This window comes from Balaenoptera physalus, assembly GCF_965194825.1.
Source record: "Balaenoptera physalus genome assembly, chromosome: 15".
Lineage (NCBI taxonomy): Eukaryota > Metazoa > Chordata > Mammalia > Artiodactyla > Balaenopteridae > Balaenoptera > Balaenoptera physalus.
In genome coordinates, this window is record NC_138894.1 from 23195268 (window position 1) to 23221416 (window position 26149).

Genomic DNA, 26149 nt, shown 5'->3' on the forward strand with positions numbered 1-26149 from the left:
GAATCTTAATAATAGCTAAAGCAGCAGGTAAAAGTATTGCACTTAATAATTCCTGAACATAGGGGCCATTTTACATTTTATTTTACCTGGAAGTAAGGAAGCCACATTGCTTCTACAACATTCCAAAATCATGAGCCATTCCAAAAGTATGTCTACTATCAGCATAAGTACTGGCAGTTTGTCACTGGCTAAAGTACAGGCCAATGGAAGAGAGTATAATTCAGCTTATTGGGCTGAAGTAGCCTTAGGTAAAGATGCCACCTCAACAACATCGAAAGGGGTTGCAATAACATACCCAGCACAATATTTGCCATTGTCACTTTTTAAGTAAGAACCATTAGTGAACCATGAGAAGTCAGTGTTACCCAAGGGAATTTCCTGTAGATCATTGTGAGGAGTCAGGAGGTGGTCCATCAGCATGAAGTAGCCATTAGAGACTTTGTCAGTGACATAAGGGAGAAGAGTAACAGGGTGAAGATTATTACAATGTAAATGAGTTATGTGAGGAGCAGCTAACAAAAGAATTTTATAGGAGGTGAGGTCACTGGCTGAGAAATATTGAGTGTGATGAGAATTCAAGGGAGCTACTACTGCATGAGGTACAAAAATTGTTAAATGGTATCCTACAATGATTTTTCTTGGTGAGCTTGACCAAAAAGACTGTGACCATAATGGCTCTGGGGGTATCCCTGTGCCACAGGGTCCAGAGCTGACTATAACAACATATGGATTGATGGTGGTCCCCATGTTTTTGGGTGAGTATCCCAAGGGCATTCCTTCCTTTTCATATACAAAAAGGAAAAAAGGAATCTGATAATTGGGATGCTCAAAGGAAGGTGTGTTCATCAAACTATTCTTCAAGGCCTTAAAATCTGTGTTGTCTGGTACTTCTCATAAAATTGGGTTGGGATTGTTATTGTTGAGTAAAACATACAGAGGTTCATTTGGAATCCAACTTTGGCAATAACCAACTAGCCCAAGAAAACGTTGAATTTGGTGCTTAGCTTTGGGTTTTGGGAAACTTAGGATACCATAAATTCTATCTGGATCTAGGCATAACCCTTGTTTTGATATCAAATGTCCTAAATACAAAACCTGGCTTTGGGCAAACTGCAACATTTTTTTGGTGACATTATGCCCCTGTAAGGCTAAAAGCTTTGACAAGTGGTTGTTGTCTTCCTGTAATGAGGCTGGAGAAGGAGAGGAAAAAGCAAATCATTCACATACTGCAACAAAGTCGAACCTCTAAGGAACATTTTATCATCCAGATCAGCCTTCAGAATTTGCAAGAAATAAGGACTCTCAGTAAAGCCCTGAGGCTTTACTATCCCGGTGAATTATTTTTCTTCCCAAGTGAAAGTAGAAAGGTATTGGCTAGCTTTATCAACTGAAATGCTAAAGAATGCACTACATAAATCAGTTACAGTAAAGAATGTACTTCTGGTGGGAATGGATGTTAGTAAAGTATGAGGTTTAGGAACAACAGGCTATCGAGGGATAATAATGTTGTTTATTGTTTCCATGTTCTGGACAAACTTCTATCCTCAGAACGTAGGTTTTCTCACTGGTAAAATGGAAGTGTTTAGGGGCTAGTAAAAGGGATAATGAGATCTTGAGCCTTGTAATTTTTTTAGTATGGAATTTATGTTTTGAAGATCTTCTTTACTTGTAGGATATTGGTTAATTTTAAGAAGAGGTTTTGAGGAGTCTACATAAATTTTGATGGGAGTTGCCCTCTGAATTTTGCCAACATCAGTTGGAGATTTTTCCCATAAAAAATGTGGTAGCTGATTCAGTAGAAACAAATAATCAGTGTTTCCAGAGTCAGTTCTAGTACTGTCAGAAATAGAACAAATAAAAGGTGTCAAATGGTCATTTATTTCGATTGGTTGCTTTGATGACTGCTGTCAAGTTCTAGAATTAATTCTACCTTTGGAAAGGATTCTGGCATGATAATTATCTAAGAAGTCTTGGCCTAATAAATGGATAGGGGCAGAGAAACTATGGAGATAAAGGTGTGAATATCTCAAAGGGCCTAAAACAAAAAGGCGTAGGTTCAGAGATAGGAATCCTTTCAGGCTCATTATTGATCCCTATTGATTGAAGAGTTTTAGTACCCTGAGGCTGGGACTGTTTTATAGTTGTGGGGCTGAGCATCAAGGGTGTGGATCATGTATCAATTAGAATTGGAAGAAACCCATCCCCAGTCTGGAGGAATATTTCTCGAAGCCAGTTAAGAGGAGGGTTGGGAAGATCCCCTCTATTGCCTTGGAACCCTATCATTGAGAATTGGGAAGATTATATTTGAAAGACTGATGAGAGGCTGAAGGTGCCTAAAGTGCTTAAATTTTTAACAATCTCATTTCCAATATCCTGGCTCTTTGCAATAATAGTGGAAGCTACAAGGATTTGGTTCCATTTAGGAGCCTTCATTTCCTGGAGTTGAAGATTAAGATTTTGGTGGTCCTCATTTTAAGTGAGTCACCTAGAGTTTGAGAGACCTGATTTACCAGATTAACTAAATCTGCAGTGGACATTATTTCCCATTCCACCCTGGTCCTTTTTTCCTAAACAGGAAATATCCTGCTTCAGCCCATTAATAAACATAGAATTAAAAGCTTCCTGGGTAGAATCAACATCTAAAGAAAGACCAGAATTTTCTTTAAAACAGTCTTTAGTCAGTCAATTGTAATACCTGTAGACATGAACAGATTCATCAGATTTTTGTGTGCATGGCTGAATTTCATTCCAATCAACAGACTTTTGGGAAAACCCCAGGAGTTGCTGATGAAGTCGCCTAGCAATTGCCTGAGCCTGAATATATAATAAGGTAGTGGGCTGGTCTCCTGGTTGTAATTCTAGAGACCTTTCAGAATTTTCTCAATTAGCAATTTTCATCAAATTGCTGGTTCTGGTCTTCACCAACAAGCATATAAACTAGCTGATATAAGTCAGAGAAACCAGGTTGATAAGTTTGAATGATTAATTTCAATCCTTCAGCAAATCTGTGAGAATATTCAGTTACTTTGGGAAAATCTTTGACTATGACTTACAGTTTACCTTTAGTCCACAGAACACTCTTTGATATAAATTGCACCAAGATCTTTTTTGACCCACCTCCTAGAGTAATGAAAATAAAAACAAAAACAAACAAATGAACCTAATTAAACTTAAAAGCTTTTGCACAGCAAAGGAAACCATAAACAAGATGAAAAGACAAACCTCAGAATGGGAGAAAATATTTGCAAATGAAACAATGGACAAAAGATTAATCTCCAAAATATACAAACAGCTCATGGAGCTCAATATCAAAAAAACAAATAATCCAATTAAAAAATGGGTGGAAGAACTAAATAGACATTTCTCCAAAGAAGACATACAGATGGCCAAGAGGCACATGAAAAGATGCTCAACATCACTAATTATTAGAGAAATGCAAATCAAAACTACAATGAGGTAGCAGCCCACCAGTCAAAAAATCTACAAACAATAAATGCTGGAAAGGGTGTGGTGGAAAGGGAACCCTCTTGCACTATTGGTGGGAATGTAAATTGATACAACCACTATGGAGAACAGTATGGAGGTTCCTTAAAAAACTAAAAATAAAACTACCATATGACCCATCAATCCCACTACTGGGCATATACCCTGAGAAAACCATAATTCAAAAAGAGATATGTACCACAATATTCACTGAAGCACTATTTACAATAGCCAGGACATGGAAGCAAGCTAAATATCCATCGACAGATGAATGGATAAAGAAGATGTGGCACATATATACAGTGGAATATTACTCAACCATAAAAAGAAATGAAATTGAGTTATTTGTAGTGAGGTAGATGGACTTAGAGTCTATCATACAGAGTGAAGTAAGTCAGAAAGAGAAACACAAACACCGTATGCTAATGCATATATATGGAATCTAAAAAAAAAAAAAAATGGTACTGATGAACCTAGTGGCAGGGCAGGAATAAAGATGTAGACATAGAGAATGGACTTGAGGACATGGAGGAGGGGGGAGGGGGAAGCTGGGGCGAAGTGAGAGTAGCATCGACATATGTACACTACCAAATGTAAAATAGTTGGCTGGTGGGAAGAAGCCACATAGCACAGGGAGATCAGCTTGGTGCTTTGTGAGGACCTAGAGGGGTGGGATAGGGAGGGTGGGAGGGAGGCTCAAGAGGGACGGGATATGGGGATATATGTATGCATATGGCTGATTCACTTTGTTTTTTTTTTTTTTTTTTTGATTCACTTTGTTGTACAACAGAAACTAACACAGTACTTTGAAGAATTATACTCCAGTAAAGACCTATTAAAAATAAATAAATTAAGGGGTTTAGCCTCTGGCATCCTCAGAAGGCTGTATTTTAAAGAAACTGGTTCTAACAAATTCAGAGTAAAGTGTGTGGAGAGAGTTTCAGAGAAAAGGGGAAATTTGGTTAGAGAATTAGTGTGGGGAAATTGAGGGTATAGAGGAGGTGTAAACAGTATACAAGGAAAGGAGGAAAAGGGTGCTGGAAGTGGTGTCTGAGGAGCCAAGGGAGAGAAACAAGATGGCACTGGGGGCAGAGCCTGAGACAGGAAGCCATGGAAGTAGAGCCTGAGGCTTTGGGAGCCATTTTATCTTTATTTAATTATTTATCTCGCCTCAGTTAATCTTAAAGTTTTATTATAAAGAGAGGCAATTTTAGAATCTTGGTAGCATTTGGAAGCCTCAAAATACCAATTGAAAGAGACGTTCTCCTCAGTTCTGGAAATTTTTGAGCCATTGTAATCCAATTTGCTTTAAGGAAATAAGTTTGGGGAATTCAAAAATCCCATAACAGCCATTGATAGTCTAAATTTACTTTGATCAGGTTGGTCCATTTAGTTAGAAATGAGCATGAGTAAGAACTGTGGTTTTTAAACATAAAATCAGCCAGAGGCCCTGTTGGGCAGGGCAGTCTCAAAGTACTTGGATAACTGAGATTCCATTTCTCAGAAGTTCTTTTACTTTGAGTAAAAGAACAATTCTCAAACAGCTTATACAGCTCACTTCAAACAGCTTGCAAGCTAATACCAGCCAGTTTAAGGGAACAGTTTGGTCCAGAAGAGCCAGGTCAAAGATTTTTTATCCAGTTTCCAGAGAACAGATTTTTCCAAAGGACTAGGCTGAGGCTGAAAAGCCAGCACAGTTTCAGTGAAGCAGTCCCTGCTTCTGAAGGAAAGGGCTGAAAGCATTATCAGCCAGGTTGTGTTGAAGCAGTCTGATCTCAAAATCAGACTGAAGTGCCAAATGAGCACTTGCAAACAGAACAAGGCCTTAACCAGAAAGACAAACCTTAAAATAGATGATGAATTAAACCTGGAGAGCTTCAAATGCAAAGAGGGTGTGAGCTTGAATCCAGGAGAAAGACATAACTTCAAACTTCAAGGTCAATGAGAAAAGCAGTGAGCAAAAAGGGGCTCAATTGTGGGTTCTGCACCTATTTGTTCACCAGCCCTGGAGGCTTTGGGTGTCTTATCTGTTCCCTGTATGGGTCACCAAAAATATTAACCTAAAACAAATAGACTGCCAGATATTTCTTCAGCAAAGGTGGGTTTATTTGGGATTAACAGAGAATTGGGATTCCAGAGTCTGCAATTGTGGCAAGTCATGTGCAAGTTCCCCACATGACAAGGGAAGGAGACCACCTTTATAGAGGGGAAAAGGAAGTTGGGAGGGCTGTAGTAAACAGAGTCCATGACTTTTCACCGGCTGAGTCCTTGCCAGGAAAGAGGAGTCTTTCTTCTTCTTGCTGGGTTCTGCTATTGTCACAGGGCATGAGCACTTCCCTCACTTGCTTTATGTCTCACAAAATCTTCCTCCCTATTCTTGGGGTTAAGGAAATGTAAACAGTTTTCCTGGAGTTGCATGGCTCATTAATTTGGGAGATTTGTCAGTTTTTACACAGAGTAAATGCTGAAGAAGGCTTAGAACCAATCTGAAGATTTTGGTGAATTTCCAAAGTTAATTTAGAACTCTGCTTAAGCCACAAGCAGAAAATGATATAAGTGCTAACCACAAGTTAATCCTCAAGAATGTTTCTAAGTCTATAGACCAACACTTGATCCCTCTTTTCAGACTGACTTCTAGATATAATTACAGACTGATCCCTAATTTTGTGTTCCTTCTTACCTCTAGCCACAGCCACAGACTGAAACTTACACCACAACCTGTTTCCTAAATATATACCAGTGGAACTAGGAGGTCAGGCAAGGGTTTGTTTGCATTAGTGTTATTGAGTCCCATTTCAAGGGAGCTACAACTCAATGACCACATGTGACATATTATCATTAATTGGTTTATACTTGGGAGAAAACATCTCAGAATATAAAAGTGTTTAGATGACATTCATGGGAAAAAAAAATAACTCATCTACTCCAATGAGTGGTTATTGAAGACCTTCAATGCACAAGGCTCTGCACTAGGTGCTATAAAAATTTAAAAGATGAGTAACACTCAGTTTTTGCAGAAGTGCTTTGAAACACATTTATTCGTGAATGATAGAGTCACAATAGTCTGTCTTGAGAACATGGTGATACAGACAGAATGAGGCAGAGGAAAGTAAGGATGTTAATGACTATGCTATTGGGGTGAATACTGAGGTTTGTGTGAGGATGACACCATGTCATGTTTTATCGGAAAATTTTACTTCTTACATAAAACCTAATAAATATTTGTATTCATTTTCTATAGCTCCCATAGCAAATAATCACAAATTTAGCAACTAAAAACAATACACTTTTATTATCTCACAGTTCTGTATTTGAGAAATCTGGGCATAGCATGGCTCAACAGTTTCTCTGCTCCAGGCTTCACGAGGCTGAAACCAACGTAGCAGTAGGGCAGCATTCCTTTCTAGAGGCACTGGTGATGAATCTTCTTCCCAGCTGACTCAGGTTGTTGGCAGTATTCAGTTCCTTGTGCTTGTAAGACGGAGGTCTCTGTTGCCTTCCTGGCAGTCAGCTGGGGTCTGTTCTCAGTTTCTAGAGGATAACAACATTCCTTAGCTCATGCTCCCCTTCCTCCATTTTTAAAGCCAGCAATAAAGGGTCACGTCCTTTTCACTCTTAAGGTGTCTCTGTCCTCCCTTGCTGTCTAATCTCTCCTGGCTTCCTCTGCCACATCTCTCTGACTGACTTTTCTGTCTTCCTCTTCTTCTTTGAAGGGTTCATGTGATGTGCCCACCCGGATAATCCAAGACTATTTCCCTATTTAAGAGCAGATACATGGTAGCCTTAATTACAAACGTCCTTACAGCAGTACCTAGACTAGTGTTTAATTGAATAACCAGGGGGCAGAAATCTTGGGGGAATATCTTTAGAATTTGTCAACCACAATGTTCAACAGAGCTCCTGCACTGAAGAAACGCTGATTTGTTTCTTCAATGTGAAGGCCATAAATCATAGATTCTCTCGGAGCCAGAAGCTTGCAGAAAGTGGTATAAAATGATGGGAATTGCTGATCACTTACAAATATAAAGGCTGAAATGATTTTGCTGTTTAAATATCAGTTTCCTTTGAAGCCATGGATCAGAGATGTCAACTATGTGGTTAAAAAAATCAATGCATTCCTGAATGATGATCAGTTAGAAGGGTCATAAATTGCGTGTATGGCTTCCGAGAAATGGATGGGGAAACCTGCCCAGTATATTGACTATTTTGTCTTTGAAATGTAGCCATTTCATCAATTATGATGACTTCTTAGGCAGAAAAAGCCAGATTTATGACTGTGATTGGAGAAGACGGTACAAACTTTTACTGAGCTTTGACTTGGGACCAGAAATTGCTGAGTCACTTTCACACTCATAATGTATTTTGGCTTTATGTTTGGACAGAATAGGTGGCTCTGTGCCTCCCTGTGCTTTCCTACTGGACAGGGCCAAAGGAGGTGAAGAAGTGCAGAGGTCTGGCAGGCCCATGCAGCCAAGCCTGGCTGTGAGGCTGCTCCTTTTAGGAGGTTGCCATGGGAATATATATCATGGATGGAGGAAACAAATATGGTCATTGTTTTGAGCATTGAAAAAGCACTTCTTGATTTCTCACATTTACATTGCTTCCTATTTGGATAGTATACTCCAGGTCTTCATTAGGGTGGAAGGAAAGCATGCTAACTTCTCTTATAAAATTTTACCTAGGAAACATGTGCCACAGTTTTAAACCAGGGAAAATTGGATGCAGTGTTTTCCCTTTAGAGCCTTACACAAAATGAGGGTATTTTATTTTAAAATATAATTATGGTTTTAAAAAGTGTTTTGATTCTCTTGTTTGTTTTTATTATGAAGCAGGGCAATGCCTCTAGTCACATTTATTATAGAGAGAGGACTGGAGCTCTCCCCAGGGAAGGCAGCAGTTGCCCCAGAAGAAGGGCTGCATTGCTAAAAGCTGGATATATATACACACACGTGTGTGTACATGTGTGCATGAGAAGTTTTTCTCCTACTTCTGGTTCCACCTTGGATTCCCACCACCACTCCCTATATATGAAAGTGGTCACTTTTATTATCCTCCAAGAGTTTCTTCATGCATATGAAAGCAAATATTAATATAATTTACTATCCTCTTTTTATACAAAATACAATGTACTCTATTTGTACCTTTTATTCACGTATAATAATCTCTTAGGATTTTTTTCTCATCAGTATAGGAAGAGCTGCCATGTTCTTTTTTTATGGATATATAGTATGGATTTTCAATTCTTTACTTGCCTTTCAGAAAAACAAAATAAAACAAAACTTTAAATCACTGAGTATTTCGTTCCCAGATACGTATCTAAGAATAGAGTGTACATGTATATGCTACAAGACATGTATTAGAATGTTCCTAGCAGCATTACTCACAAAGCCAAATGCTGAGAATTACCCAAATGTCCATTAACAGAAAAAAAGTTAAATAAATTACAGTATATCCATATCGTGAATACCATACACCAATTAGAATGAACAATCTATAAGTACACAAAATATTTTAGATGTATCTCACAAACACAAAGTTGATTGAGAGAAGCCAGACACAAAATGGCACATCTTTTATGATTTCATTTATGTCAAGTACAGAAGGAGGCCTAACTTATTGAAGTATCTGAAGTCAGGCCTCTGTGGAAGAAAGCACAGGTGGATCTTCTGGGATGCTGATACTGTACTATTTCCTGGTCTGGGCTCTGGAAGCACTAATGTACTCAGTCACTGAAAATTTGTTAAAATATTCCTGTGTCATTTGTGGACTTCTCTGCATATATATTATACTTTAATAAAATGTAAAAAAAGTTGAAAACAAAGTGTTTTTTATTACTCATTTGGTGATTGTATTAGTTTTCTATTTGGTGATTGTGTTTTCCATTGCTGCCTGAGCAGATTACCACAAAGTTAGATTCTTAAAACAGTTTAGAAGTCTAGGTATGACATGGACCAATCAGAGAATTCTGTTCTGTGCATTTGAAGGGCTGAGGTCTCCATTTCCTTGTTGGATGTCAGCCTCTCTCAGTCCCTCTGAGGACATCTGTATTCTTTTTTGCCCCCTCCACCTGTAAACCAACAATGGTTCATAGAGTCCTCTGTGCCTTTCCTTTCTGCCACATCTCTCTTCCTCTTCTCTTCTGACTTTCATTTCCAGCCAGAGATGGTTCTCTATTCTTAATGTTTCATGCAACTGTACTGGATTCATCCAGAAAATACATGATACTCTCCCCATCTCAATGTCCATAATGTTAATTACATCTGTAAAATTCCTTTTGTCATGTAACCTAATATATATAAACTAATGTGATGTCATGTAACCCTGGGACTCATAGGTTCCAAGGATTAGGACATCATGAACATCTTTAAGGAACCACTATTCTGCCTGATCCAGCAATGCAATCTCACCCTATCTGAACTGCCCTGCCCTGCCCTGAAGATACTTAGATATTATGGTCTTTATATATCCTACTTAATGTGATTTTTCAAACATATTGCTGCAGAATGTTAATGTGGTTGATAAAGAGGTGCTGTCCTAGTCTGGGAATGTCATGTAATGCACAGTTACCATATTACCTTTAAATCCAAAAGTTCTGAATTATAAAACACACTGTGCTCAGCGACTGTGGATCTGTATTTCATTGAAAGGAGATACCATAGTTTATTTATTCTACTCTTTTGATACATATTTAGGCTATTTCTATTCTTTTCCAGTTACTAATAGCCTTATAATGAACAACATTGAACATATTTAATTTTGTATACATGCAATGATATTCGTATAATAAATATCAAGGAAAAACCCTCTAGGATCAAATGGTACACACATTGTATATTTTGATAGATATTGCCAAATTGCCCTATGGAGGGAGAGGCAGCAAACTAATTTATCTTCCCTAGCTTCATATATGAAGATTCCGCTCCCTCACATTCTTGCTCACATAGTGTGCAATCGAACGTCTAGATCTTTGTCACTCTGAGTCAGTATACTTTTACTTTAATTAATAGACTTCATTTTCGAGAAGTTTTAAGCTTATCAAAAAATAGAGTAAAAAGTACAGTGTAGTTTAAATTTGTAACTATTTTATTATATGTGAGCATATTTGTAATAGATCATTCATATTTTTATATGTTTAAAAAAATTATATTTCCTTTATTGTGAACTATTTTTTCATATTCTCTACAATTTTTCTACTGAGTGTTGGTCTTTTAAAATTGTTTTATGGGAAATAATTGTATATTTGTTATATTTTTGGTATACGTTAGAAATGGTTGTTCCCAGGTTTGCTTTTCGACTTTGATATTTTATTAAATCTCTTGCATTAAAGTGTTTTATTTTTATGTAAAATAAGTTACCAATTTATTCTTTTGTATTTTATAGATTTTTATTCATACTAACAAAAGCCTTCTGTGGATTACTTATATGTATGAATTATGAATACAAGTTCTAATTCTGACCATAACTCCTTATCAGTAACTACATACAAGGGTTGGCTACATCCCAGTCAAGGCCACCATAGACTATATGGATTAGCATATTAAGGTTTTCTAACTTGCATATTCATAAATCCTACAGCTATACAGATGAATATAACAAGGGAAGCATGTTCACTAATTATACATAGGACCAACATATTAGGTTTCATTCAGTATTAAAATCCTGAACTCAGATGGTATTTGTTCACATTATAGGGTGGCATCTGTCACTGTGCTCTTCTTTACTTGAAGGATGAGTCTTTGTCCAGATACAGGGACTTCACTCAGATGAAATGCTTTGTTTCAGGTCTAATTTTCAGTCTTGCCCTAAGCAGCCAGCATAGAGAGACAAAAAGCATCAATACTAGGAAAGTGAAACTGAGAGGAATGTATATTTCTGGGCTTTCTTGCTCTTATGCTCTTGCTTATGAAAGTATTTGGGAATCAGCTTGTGTCATAAGACAGGAGAAGGGAAAGGATGGGGGGAAATATTGAGGGAGAATTAGCAAGTGTTAGAAGAAGGGAATATCCTGGGGAATCAACATTAGATTTAGGTAGAAGGAGGAAAAGGATGAATAAAATCTAGGGGAAATGACAGATGTTACAAAGGAAGAGATGTCATTGTGGAGAAAAAGGAGGAACGTCATAGAACCTGGAATAACCTGGAATTTGAGATTGACATTAGACATGGCCCTAGACCTGGAACTGACCTAAGACATGTCCACTGGATCACAGATATGGACCTTTACCATAAACCTGTATTGAATATAGACACTGGAATGGAACCTTCAGTCTTTTACCTGTGCTTGGAACCATGATTTTGAACCTGGACTTCAGACCAAGACCTAGATATCAGACCTTGATCTTGGACCTTAATCTTAACTTATTACCTGGACTTGGGCATTGGAATGAAAAATAAGACATATAATTTGAACCTGAATTTGTCCAGAAACTTGAATCTGATCTTAATCATGCTCCATGGTAGTAGACTTGGGATTTAGACCTTGACATTGATGTAGAGATTTAATCTTAGACGTGAACCTTATATCTCGACCTGGACCTGACCTTGGACCTGTACTTCAATTCTAGACATAGATGTGAACTTGAATTTTAGAAACTTACCTTGACCCTGAACCTGTGCCTTGTTCTGGATGTTGAATCTGGAACTCATAAATGAATTTGACCTAGATCTTGTACCTGATAATAGACCAGATCCTGGATGGGGAAAATATACCTTGGACCATGACATTGGATGGACTTTTGTCCTTAGATATGTGAACTTTGGACCAGCACTTGGACTTGAACTTAGACCTAAACTTGGTCATAGATATTGACTAAGTACCTATACTCTGGACATGGACTTTGGACCTGGAACTTGGATCTGCATTTTCTAGTTCCTTGCAGAAAACCTTCAGTTGGAATTTGGATTCAGATCAACTTATTATCTGTCTGCTAAGATCAGATCAGGTCCTTTCTGTCTTATGTTTTAAAAATCTTTATACTTGTCTTTTCAAAGCTCTTACCATACTATAATCAATTGTGTTATTATTTGATTTTTCATTTTATATATACCAGGTGTTTATATAGAAAACTTCAGTCAGTGGGCAAAATCTTGCACACTGCCTGTTTTTTTATGGCCCATGAGCTTAGAATTTTTTTTTTTTTTTTACATTTTAAGTAGTTAGAAACAATCAAAAGAAGAATATTCTGTGACACATAAAAAGGACATAAAATTCAAAGTTTAATATCCATAATTAATGTTTGACTAGAACACAGACATATCCATTCATTTACATATTGTCTTTGGCTGCTTTCATGTGTCAATGGTAGAGATGAATACTTATGACAAACATGGTGTGGTCTACAGAGACCAAATTATTTACTATCTATTCCTTTATGGAAGAAGTTTGTTGACCCTTGTCCTACACAGTAAGAATGAAGGTCATATTTGTCATTATTAGCACTGTATTCAGATTTCAGAGGTTTTTTTTTTTTTCTTATTTTATTTTTGGCTGTGTTGGGTCTTCGTTTCTGTGTGAGGGCTTTCTCTAGTTGCAGCAAGCGGGGGTCACTCTTCATTGCAATGCGCAGGCCTCTCACTATCGCGGCCTCTCTTGTTGTGGAGCACAGGCTCCAGACGCACAGGCTCAGTAGTTGTGGCTCACGGGCCTAGTTGCTCCGCGGCATGTGGGATCTTCCCAGACCAGGGCTCGATCCTGTGTCCCCTGCATCGGCAGGCAGACTCTCAACCACTGCACCACCAAGGAAGCCCTCAGAAGTTTTAAAATGTGATAAGTTACATCTTAAAGTCAACAAAATACAGTAAATTTCCATGAGTAGAAAAATGAATATATCCTTTTGAACTACTTACATGAATAAATAGTACACTGCAGCTAAAATCAATAAATAAGGACTATCATCTCAGTGTAGACAGATTTTTAAAATCTAAGGTCAAATGAACAAAAACATTTTAGAATGTTATATAAAATATGATACATGTATATAATAGGAAATATTACATAGTATGAAATAGTGTGAAATAATACTACACATGTTGATTTATACATCTATAGTAAATTATTAAAAACCTAAATTGGAAGAATGATCAAAAATTCATAACGGAGAAGTAAGAAGAGAAGTGGAACTGAGGGGTGATGCAAATAGACTACTATTGTATTTTCTGTTTATTACTTCTTTTTGCTCCTTTATTTCTCAAAAAAATGAAGATATGAAGAAATACATCAAGATATGAACATAAAGAGAAAGGAGTAAAAATGTATTTGATATAACTTTCTGAACCTGAAAAAGGAAACAGATATCCAGGGACAGGAATCACAGAGAGCCCCAAACAAGATGAATCCAAAGAGACCCACATGAAGACATATCATAATTAAAATGGCAACATTTAAAGATAAATAGAGAATTCTAAAGGCAGCAAAAGTAAAACAAAGAGTCACATACAAGGGAACCCCCATAAGGCTATCAACTGATTTCTCTGCAGAAACTTTGAAGGCCAAAATATATTTAATGTGCTGAAAGGGGAAAATCAACAACCTAGGATACTCTATGCAGCAAGGTTATCATTCAGAATAGAATAGAAAATAAAAGACTTCTCAGAGAAGCAAAAATAAAAAGTTCATCAATACTAAACTGACCCTAAAAGATGTGTTAAAAGGCCTTCGCTAACTGGAAAAAAAAAGGTAAACAAAAGTAAGATTTTATAGAAAAGGGAAAATCCCACTACTAAAGGTGACTACATTCTGAAAGCCATGGGTAAACCACTTAAATAAGCTAGTATAAAGATTAAAAGACAAAAATTGTAGAACTATTTATAACTACAATAAACAGTGAAGGGATTAACATGAAGATGTAAAATATGACATCAAAAACACAAAACATGGGGGTGAAGATTAAAAAAGGTAAATCTCTTAGAATATGTTTGAACTTAATGACTATCAGTTTAAAATAAAATATAATTATAGGTCAACATATATGAACCCCATGGTAACCATAAATCCAAAATTTACAATAGACATAAACAACTAGAGAGAAAGTAACACAAGCCTACCGCTAAAGAAAAACATCAAACCACAAGGAAATAAACTAAAAGAAGAAGAAAGGAACAGAAAAGTACTACAAAAAAAACAGAAACCAAGTAAAAAAATGGCAGTAAGTACATACCTATTGATAATCACTTTAAATGCCCATACACTAAATGCTCCAATCAAAAGATGTGGCTGACTGGACAAAAAACAAAACAAGATCCATCTATATGCCACCTACAAGAGACTCACTTCAGAGGTAAAGACACAATCAGACTGTGTTAGCATATGTGATAGGATGGAAAAAGATATTTCATGCAGATGGATACAAAAAGAAAGCTGGGGTAGCAATACTTATATCAGACTAAGTAGACTTTAATACAAAGTCTATAAGAAAAAACAAAGAAGGGCATCATACAATAATAAAGGGATCAATACAAGAAGAAGATATAACATTTGTTAACATATATACACCCAATACAGTAGCCCTTAAATATATAAAGAAAATATTAACAAATATAAAGGGAGAAATTCACAAGAATGCAATCATAGTAGGGGACTTTAATACCCCACTTACATCAATGGACAGATCATACAAAAGGAAACCAGTAAGGCAACAGTGTTCTTAAATGACACAAAAGACAGTTGGACTTAATAGATATCTACAGGACATTATATCAAAAAACAGCAGAATACACATTCTTTTCAAGTGCACACAGAATATTCTCCAGGATAGATCACATGCTAGACCACAAAACAAGTCTCAACAAATTTAAGAGGATAAAAATTATATCAAGGATTTTTCCTACCACAATGGTATGAAACTAGAAATCAATTACAGAAAGAAAAATGGAATAAGAACAAACAGGTGGAGACTAAATAAAATGCTACTAAAACAATGGGTCAATGAAGAAATCAAATAAAAAATCAGAAAATACCTTGAGACAAATGAACATGGAAACATGGCACTCCAAAATGTATGGGATGCAGCAAAAGCAGTTCTAAGAGGGAATTTTATAGCAATAGAGAACTTCCTAAAGAAACAAGAAAAATCTCAAACAACTTAACCTACCATCTAAATGAATTAGAAAAAGAACAAAGTCCAAAATCAGCAGAAAGAAGGAAATAGTAAAGATCAGAGAGGAAATATATAAAATAGAGATTAAAAAATTAGAAATGATCAAAGAAACGAAGAGCTGGGTTTTCGAAACATAAAATAAATTGATAAACCTTTAGCCAGGCTCACTAAGAAGAAAGGAGAGAGGACCCAAATCAAAAAAATGTGAAATTAAAGAGGAGAAATAGCAACCAATAATTCAGAGATACAAAAAATCATAAGAGATTACTATGAAGTTATATGCCAACATTTTGGACAAGCTGGAGAAAATGGACACATTTCTAGAAAGATCGAACCTGTTAAGACTAAATCAAGAAAAAACAGACAATTTGAACAGATTGATCACGAGTAGTGAAGTGGAATTTGTAATTGAAAACGTCCAAGCAAACCAAAGTCCAAGATCAGATGGCTTCACATGGGAATTCCACAAAACATGTAAAGAAGAGCTAATACCTATACTTCTCATGCTTTCCCCCAAAACTGAAGAGGATGGAACACTTACAATTCATGTTATGAGGTCATCATTACCCTGATACAAATACCAAGGGCACTACAAAAAAAAAAAAAAAAAGAAAGAAAGAAAGAAAGAAAAAAAGAAAGAAAGAAAATTACAGGCCAAATTGATCTTTGATGAATATAGATGCAAAAAGCCTCAGCAAAATATTGGTCAACCAAATGCAACAATATAAATAAAGTATTATAAGCCATCATCAATTTGGATTTATTTCAGCAACTCAAGGATGATTAAATATTCACAAATCAATCAATGTGATACACTACATTAACAAAAGGAAGGATAAAAATTACAGATCATCTCAATAGATGCAGAAAAAGCATTTGAAAAAATTCAACGTCTATTCATGATAAAAACTCTCTTCAAAATGGGTGTAGAGGGAACATTGCTCAACCTAAAAAAAAGCCATTTATGACCATCCCAGAGCTAACTTCATACTCAATGGTAATAGACATTTTTCCAAAGAGGTAATGCAGATGGCTAACAGGCACATGAAAACATGCTTGATATTGCTAAATACTAGAGAAATGCAAATCAAAACCACAATGAGATACCTCACACCTGTCAGAACAGCTATCATCAAAAGGTCTACAAACAACAAATGTCGGCAAGGATGTGGAGAAAAGGGAACCCTTGTACACTGTTGGTGGGAATGTAAACTGGTGCAGCCACTATGGAAAATAGTATGGAGTTTCCATAAAAAACTAAAAATCAAACTACCATATGATCCAGCAATTCCATTCCTGGGCATATATCCTCAGAAAACACTAATTTGAAAATATATATGCACTCCAATGTTCATAGCAGCACTGTTTACAATAGCCAAGATATGGAAGCAACCCAAGTCTCCATCAACAGATGAATGGTAAAGTAGAGAAATATTACTTAGTCATAAAGAGAACGAAATTCTGCCATTTGTAGGAACTTTGATGGACCTAGATAATATTATGCTTAGTGAAATAAGTCAGGCAAAGAAAGACAAATACTGTATGTTATCACTTATATGTGGAATCTAAAAAATAAAACAAATGAACATATATAGCAAAACAGACACAGACTCATGCATGTAGAAAACAAACTAGTGGTTAACACTGGGGAGAGGGGAGGTGGGAGGGGCAAGATAGGGGTATGAGATTAAGGTATACAAACTACTATGTATAAAATACATAAGCAAAAGTAAATATTGTAGAGCACTGGGAATTATAGCCATTATCTTGTAATAACTTTTAATGGAGTATAATCTGTAAAATTACTGAATCACTATGCTGTACACCTGAAAATAAAATAATTTTGTAAATCAACTATACTTCAATATATTTTTTTTTCAGAAATATAAACACTGAACCACAGGGCTAGAAGGATCTAGGAAGATAGTCTAATCCCAAACTCCCCATGATACAAGGTAAGAAAGTCCCAGGTTGGGAAAACTACTTGCTCAATGTCACACAATAAGTTGGTACCCAAAACATCCTTGGAAATACCCTGAAGGCACCAGTTACATATCAGATGAAATAAAAGTTATAAGTATAAATAACCACTAATCAGAGGGCTACCAAAAAAACCCCATGATGAGAACAATGAGATATCATCTCATACATATTAGAATGTATACCATCAAAAGACACAAATATCAAATGTTGGCAAAGATGTAGAGAAAAGGGAACCCTAGTACACTGTTAGTAGCAATGTAAATTGGTGCAGCCACTATGGAAAACAGTATGGTGTTTCCTCAAAAAACTAAAAATAAAACTGCCATGTGATCCAGTAGTTGCACTCCTAGGCATATATCCAAAGAAATTAAAAACACTAATTTGAAAAGATACATGCACCCCAATGTTCATAGCAGCATTATTTACAATAGCCAAGATATAGAAGCAACCTAAGTGTTCATCAATAGATGAATGGACAAAGAAATGGTGAATACGGAATTTTGCTATTTGTAGCAGCTTGGATAGACTTGGAGGGTATTACATACTATGCTTAGTGAAATAGATGAGACAGAGAAAGAAAAATACTGTATGTTGTCACTTATATGTGGAATCTAAAAAATAAAACAAATTAATGAGTACAAAAAAACAGAAATAGATTTACAGAGATAGAGAAAAACCTAGTGGTTTTCAGTGGCAGAGAGAAGAGGGGAGGAGCAACATAGGGGTATGGGATTAAGAGGTGCAAACTACTATGCATAAAATAAATAAGCTACAAGAACATATTGTACAGCATAGTGAATATAGCCAATGTTTTATAAGAAATTTAAATTGAGTATAATGTATAAAAATATTGAATCCTGATGCTGCACAACTGAAACCAATATTATAAGTCAATTATATTTCAATAAAAAAGGAAAGGAAAGGAAAGCAATATGGTTAAGGAAGTATTTCTTCTTTTTATTTTTATTTGCTGCCAAAAGAAATGTGACCACTGGAAATGCAGTTCAGAGCTGCAGAATTACCACCAACAAACTAAATATAATTGGTGGTAATCTGTTGGAAACATAATCTTAATTATTTCTTAAATGAAGAACACCTTGTATTATGACCAGTTTATCCTAAAAGAAAAATAAATAATAACCAATAGCCTTTATAAAATACTCAGTAGATATATTAGAAGAATAAACATGAAATACAAGAGTGAACTGTCCCAAACCAATGTGAGACATTGAAACCAAATAAAATTTGACACAATTTCCTGATAAAAACTTTATTGCCCCCAATAACTGAATAGGTCATAAGATAGTTACTGTTAATTACTAGTTACTATTCATTACGGGAATATGACTAACAAAATTCAAGCAGCTGTGGTATCAGCTTTCCAATACACTGATAACTTTCCTTATTGCCTGAGGGAGTTTGAGGTTTGTCCCGTTTGCCTTGTTTCACAAAATACGTGATATCTTTATATTTTATTCTTTTCCACTTCTTCTGATAGGCTTAAGATAAGATGAAAGGACTAAACTAGCATCCTGAATATTTGGTTAATATATCCTAAATAGTGTGCTTTAGTGAGGTCTTCAATAAAATATGTTCTGAGACTATTTTTGAACTTGGCTCTGCTAAGTCATCTTCACATATTGACACCCTTGGAAGAAAGATACTGGATTCTTGTAAAGGGATCATTTACCCCTTGTATTATTCTAGGAATAACCAACTGAGGCTTATCTGCAAATATTAATATTATTGGACTTGGAAGGTAATAGGAATAAAAAGTACAGCTTGGATACCTTATTTTTTGGTAAAGAAATCTTAAAGCTGAGACTTGGCTAATATAAGAGGAAGAATTCCTCTCTTACCATTAAGAATTATATTGTAAATAATCAAAATCTAGCTGTGTAAGTATAGTATTTGAACAAATTACTCAGACTAGTTAATAAGGACATTATGAAGTAGAGAGAGAAAAACTTAAAAATAAAAAGAGTGAAACACATGTCACATTCAGTGATATTGGTAAATAAGGTCCCTTTGTTCCCCTAACTTGTATCCAACTATTATGTGCATTTGCTATTGCTATTATATATTTTTATCTACCGAAATTTAGATGGAGTGTAAAGTCAATGATAGAGGCACCACCAGAGGCTGAGGAGCCTGTGGGGTTGTGCTGATCCAACTGGAGATGAGGTTTGGTCCAGTTCATTGGTTCCCAGTGACTGGCAGAAATTCAAAACACGTAGTTCTCGAAGCAGATGAGGATTAGAAAAATACCATGAGAAGAGTGAACACAACAACCAGTAGGATAACTCTTGGATAAGTGGAAGACAGTCCAAGGTCAGAAGGAGATATGGTACCTGAGGAAATATCCAAGGAGGGTATCTAGGTCAGAAAACAAGCCAAGGTCAGAACAAGAGGCTGAGATAATCTGTTTGCTGCAGTAACTTATGTTGGGGTGCCTTCTTGGTCCCCTTCTCTAAGAACTAGGTCTCATCTACAGGTCCTATTTAAGAGGTGAGTGCAGCTCCCATAATAATACCAAGTGACTCAAATTCCTTGCCCCAACTGATTGAATGGGAGTGCATACCCAGGCCTACCTACACTAATCAGATATTGTACTGAAAATTAATTTGTTCACTGAGAATGCAGTCAATTTTTAAGTCCATGAAGAGAAAAGTTTAGGAGAACTCTAATGAATTAACCATGTTTGATCACTCTTCTTGTATCACCAAGGCAAGGAAACTGATGGGCTAAAAGAATATGAATGAAACCCAGTGAAATAAAAAGAAAAGGAAGGAGAGCATACCCTCATTTTCTGATTTTGTTCTTCCTTTGTCTAGTACTTCGTGAGACTTGGCTATATGCCCTAATCTTGGGTGCATTGAGATAAATCTGTGTCCTTCCTAAAACATTCCTTTTTGGTTGAGTGAGTTACAATGCATGTTAGCACCTTATATGCAAATAGCTTAAACTAACTGAGCCTGAAAGAAGCCTGTGTCCTATCTCAGTCAAGGTACCTTTGAATTCTCAACAACCTAATAGGAGTATGCACTCTAGGAGAGGACACAGGGGAACTCAGGTACCGGATATGATACAAAGTTTCTCATATAAAGTTTGTGTGTTGAGGGCTCACACACAAATTGGAGGATCTTTATCTTCCCTCCAAATTGAGTGGGAATAGTTTCTAGAGAGAGAAGGTAAGAGATTATAAATATTAGGGGAGAGGGACAATTTTATCAACTGTGTCAGGAGGAGTAGAACTCTGGACAGACTGAAAGGCACAAAGTTATGGAGGGCTCAATGGGACAGAATGGATACAGGGGGAGGAAAGATGGAAACTATTTCCCTACCTTTGTTCTAGACTTCTAGATGGAAAGCTTCATGATTGTTTACCAGGGGAAGAAAATTTATAGCATAGTTCAGGACACAAACTGGTCAGCAATAAAGACTATGAATTTAGCAAAATATCCTCTGTGATCAGTAACTAAGGAACTTGAGCATGGCTGTAAGTACAGTAGACATGTTGATTGACTTGACAACAGCTATTCTTTTAAATTCTGCTAACAGAACCCCAACTTTGCATGAAAGACAGTATGTCCAGTCCCAGGAGATGAATCCTGATTGGTCATAGTAAATTATGACAATTTTGAGACCTTTTTTTTTGTGGGGGGGACTAGAACTGCAGCCCAACATTGGCCAATAAGATATAAGACTACATTGACTAAGGGCTTGTGAGACAAATATTCCTCCATAGTAAGAAAGAATGTATAAGAAGGGAGTCTTTTTTTCTCCTCTTCCCTTCTTTCCTTACTGCACTGGAAATTGTTGGACAATGCCTAGGCTGCTGTGGTTTTGTGGCCATGAGGAAAAGGCCAAGGTCATCATGGAGATGTCTACCTACAGTCCTGACATCTCTGAACTTCTGAATGTGAAACCTGAAAAAGCCTGTTCCCAGAATACTTAAGTAAATTAATAAATCTCTGTATTATTTAAGCTGCTTATGGTTGGATCTTGTGTTACAACCAAAAGTATCATAATGCATACAGTAGGTGAAGGGAAGCAGGGACAACTCCACTGGAGGGAAGGAAAGTCCTAGCAAAAACAAAATCATATACTAAGTCAAAATAGCAGAAGATGCTGGGATTGAAGGTAAAGATATAAAACTGAGTTCTGTAGAAAATTAAAGATCAGAGCCAACAATAGTTTGTCTAAGCAGATCAAGGAGACTAGGAAATATCTGCATTTGAATTTCTGTGGTCAACATTATGCTGGGTGGGGTCAGTGATTCTTGAAGGCACAGTTGGGTTTCTACTCATTTCAAAGGCATGATGTTTGAATCTAGCATATAACCTTCTGGTGGGCTCCTAAATATGTTTAGGTCAACAAATAAATAACCTTAGAGTCCTTTTGTGGTGTAGTTTGATGGGACTAGACAAATCATCACCCAGTTGAATACCTCCTGGGCCTGTAACTCAGAATGTTAATGTTTAATGTTTTGCCAAACAATTGTATGTCATACCTTATATAGTTAGAGCTAAGAGTGTCCTAATAGATCATTTAAGCCAACTGGGAAAGCACATTAAACACTAAGTCTGGAGATACTGGGAAGAGAGCTCAAGATTCTAGTTCAGAGCAAAGATCTTGGGGGTAGTGGAAAACAGGAACGAAGTATTAACAAAGCTGGAATCAGAAAAACCTGGATAGGAGGAAGTGGCTTCAATAACTGCTGTTGTTTGCAAATCACCTTCCTGAGATGCAAGGGGCATTGGGAGGCAGTCTCTCTTTAAAGAATGAGGGGCAACATAGACAACATAGCTAAGAAGATATAGCAGAAATCAAAATCTGGTTTACCAACTTCATGTTCACTTCCTTTTCCACTTTATATCTATTGTTCAGTTAAAGCTCTAGCAAAGGATTATAATGGTGATACATAGGTGAGTTGAAAAATCAGAACCATCACTGGAAAGACACCAAGGCTTCCCATATCAGCCTACTGATGTGCTCAAAATCCCATCTGCTTGATAAATTAAATCACCTTCAACTAAAAGTCATGGATTTCTACTCATACTCAAGACATTCGGCATTCCTGTCAAGACAATGCTGAGAGTGATCACTCTAAATAGACAAATAGACCTTATTTTCTTGGAGGAATGCTATTTCTTTTTTTAAAAAATAAATTTATTTATTTATTTATTTTTGGCTGCATTGGGTCTTCATTACTGCATACAGGGTTTCTCTAGTTGTGGAGAGCAGGGGCTATTCTTCTTTGCCGTGCGTGGGCTTCTCATTGCAGTGGCTTCTCTTGATTCAGAGCATGGGCTCTAGGTGTGCCGGCTTCAGTAGTTGTGGCTCACAGGCTCTAGAGCACAGACTCAGTAGTTGTGGCACACGGGCTTAGTTGCTCCGCGGCATGTGGGATCTTCCCGGACCAGGGCTCGAACTTGTGAGCCCTGCATTGGCAGGCGGATACTTAACCACTGTGCCACCAGGGAAGTCCAAGGAATGCTATTTCTTTTTAAGTCACTAACTCCATAGTCTAGAGCGTTCTAGAGGTTTTTTTTTTTTTTTTTTTTTTTTTTTTTTCATTCCTGATTTTCTGGCAGTGAAATGACAGCAAGGGCAGCTAAAGAGAGGGGAAAATTTTACCTATGATACCTAAATCTTCCCTTTCTGTCTTCTGGCTCTCCCATGGGTGTGTTGACAATTTCACAACTGTCCCTCAAATGGTGTACTTTATTAATCAAGACAACATTAAAATTTACTTACTAGAATAGGTTGCTATATATCTTTAGGGTATTTTAATGTAAAATGGTATCTTTCCCCACAACACCGAGTTTTTCAAGAATTCAAGAACATACTCCATTTTGCATATGTGATTGCTACTATTTACTTATTCTCAAATAATTCTCTCTCTTTTTTTTTTTTGGCCGTGCCATGTAGCTTGTAGGATATTTGTTCCCCAACCGGAGATTGAACCCAGGCCCTCGTCAGTGAGAGCACGGAGTCCTAACCACTGGACCGCCAGAGAATTCCCTGAAATAATACTTTTAATGTAGCAATATTACTTTTCAAGTCATCCTAACATATTTGCATGATATTCTGTTTTTTTAAACTTTAATTTTCACCGAACTCTCACTAGAGTTATATCCTTACATTTACGTATATTTTGGTGAAGTAATTCCATTCTTACTTTTTAACAAATGAATCTGTTGGCTGTCCTATCCTTCCTATTAGATTATTTGTGAGTTCTATTGACTTTTGGATTTGGAGGACATGAATCAACTACAAGCTGAGTTGCATTGACCCCTTCACAAAAGTCCACAGTAGACACCTGCACAAAAGCTGACCTATTAAAACTTCATGAGGGTCAGGGTTGTAGAGAATACCAGCCTAACTTTTCACCAGAATCTCTAAAATAAACCTGAACCATATAGGTTCAGTGTCACAGAGTTGTCAAAACTCCCAAATCAGAAATAAACCTGACTAATAAGTTTTTCTCAGTGAAAGCGAAGCTGATCACCCTCGCAGGTAGAATACAAAAGAAATGACAATTCTTCTACATCCAATGACAGTTTGCAAGGCAGTTGTCATCAGCCCAAGGGAGTGAGCATCTTGATGAAGTAGAGATCTAACTTACATGCAATGTAGGATCAGGTCTACAATTTCATCCACCTCTTCCTCTTACCCTTCCTTAACCCTCTCTCATTCTTCCTTTGACTTTGCATCATTTGACTCTAGTCCTCCTAGGTTTGAAATTCCTTCATTGTCTCTTAATATATCACATTATCATTATCCATCAGGGAAGTTACAACTCTCAGAAGGCCAGCAAGGCAAGTTTCTGCAACTCATTTTCCTTAAGATTTTGGCTCATCTATAGACTTGTGAGATTATTCTGAATTTTCCTTAAAACTAGCTACCATGTATAAGAGGCAGAGTTCTTCTCTGCCTTTACCTATGTGTGATACTTGTCATTCCCATACTTACCTACACTTAACATCCAACATTTATTTAATTTTACTGCACAGTTAGAAAGAAACACATGTATATGCCTACAGGAGTGAGCATTTGAGACATCAACCAGAGGAACTACTCCAGGAGATGTGCTCCTTAAAAGTTAGTGTCTCATTTTGTGCCACAGTTATCTAACAGGGAAGATTCAGGGAAATAATAAACTTCACCTGTTCCTGGCAAAAGTGCTGACTTGATAATGAAAAAAAGTCAATTCCCAGGCTTTGCTGGGAAGAGACTCCTCCCCATGGCAGGATCTCCTTGAACCAAAGCAGGCTCCTCCCATGACCCCTGTCATGGCTCCACTTTCCTGTTATTCATTTCAGCACCCCTCCTTCAAATCCTCTTATAAAAGCCCAGTCTTTTCTGCCTTGACCAACCAGTGCAGATCCCTGCAAGACAGGTAAGTGGGAGCTGAGAGAAGATGAGACCCCTGACAGGGGTTTCACCTCACACATTTCAGAGAAGGTATACAAGGATCCCGGTCCTCAGAGAACACAGGAGCTCTGAGACAGGGCAAAGGCAGTTCTGGGAGGTCTCAGGTGTAGGAGCGTATACAGATTTTCCAATTCTTTCAAGAAATATTGAAGGGGATGGATGCCATCAAGATGGATTTATTCTGAGGGGACTAGACAGAGGAAAAGACAAGAGGTACAACAGGGGAGTTCTCATGCCCTCTCTCTGACCACCCTTCCTTTAGTTCTCTGGTTGCCTCTGCACATCACAGACAAAATGTTGCCTTCCATGGATTCTGCACTCCTGACTAATGCTTCTGTCTCAGGTCCAAGGTGAGATTTCTCTGCCTCTAGCACTGGGTTCCCAGTGTTTATTCAGAGTCAAGAATAGGAGGAAAGCTCCTGTGTGCTTACCATGGTAATGGTGCATCCCCACATGACAACACTGCCTGCAATTCCTGTATCATCACTCCTTCATTCAGGGTAACTAGTGGTGGGAGGCATCGCAGTGGTCCAGTAACAGTGGGATGAGATGATTTCCATTTTCTCATTAGAGTCTAATTCATGTGGGTAGATTAAGGAGGGTAAGCATAGAGTGTCATTAACGAGATGAGTAGGAGAATGATTGGAGGACCCAATGTAAGAATAGCCCAGAGGAGGAGAAGCCTTGGACTTTCGAATAAAAGAGAAGAGTAAAAGCAAAAGAGATTATCTCTCAATTAGTAACTTTCGTTCAAAATTAAAAAAAAAAAAAATTCTGGGAGTGTTGGCAATGGTGACAGGCAGTCAGGAGTTTGGTGTCACTGCTCCAATCACTGGCCTCATAGATGTTACCCAAGGTCACCTCCCCACTCCAATCCCCTCTCTCCATTTCACCCCATCCCTCTCCTTTATTTCTTCCTCCCCAGGGGAAGATTCCCAGAAGGAACTGTCTTTTGCATGGATCAGCTGTCCCAAAGGCTCCATGGCTTATGTGTCCTACTGCTATGCCTTGTTTATAACACCCAAAACCTGGATGGATGCAGATCTGAGTGCTGGGATTTGCAGTTAGGGGTGATAGTGAAAAGAAAATTACAGACCAGATTGTGGGACGTGAGCAATCTCATTATCTAGAGCTTCTTGAGCATGAAA

General features: G+C 37.2%; 1 pseudogene across 1 annotated transcript in view; it reads left to right on the top strand.

Moving 5' to 3' along the window:
- Positions 1-4256: 4256 nt before the first annotated feature.
- Positions 4257-26149, top strand: part of LOC309643492 (lithostathine pseudogene) — a 30408-nt pseudogene continuing 8515 nt past the window's right edge. The window contains exon 1 of the transcript in view: positions 4257-26064. The product of the transcript in view is annotated as a lithostathine pseudogene (transcript). The remainder of the gene's footprint in view (positions 26065-26149) is intronic.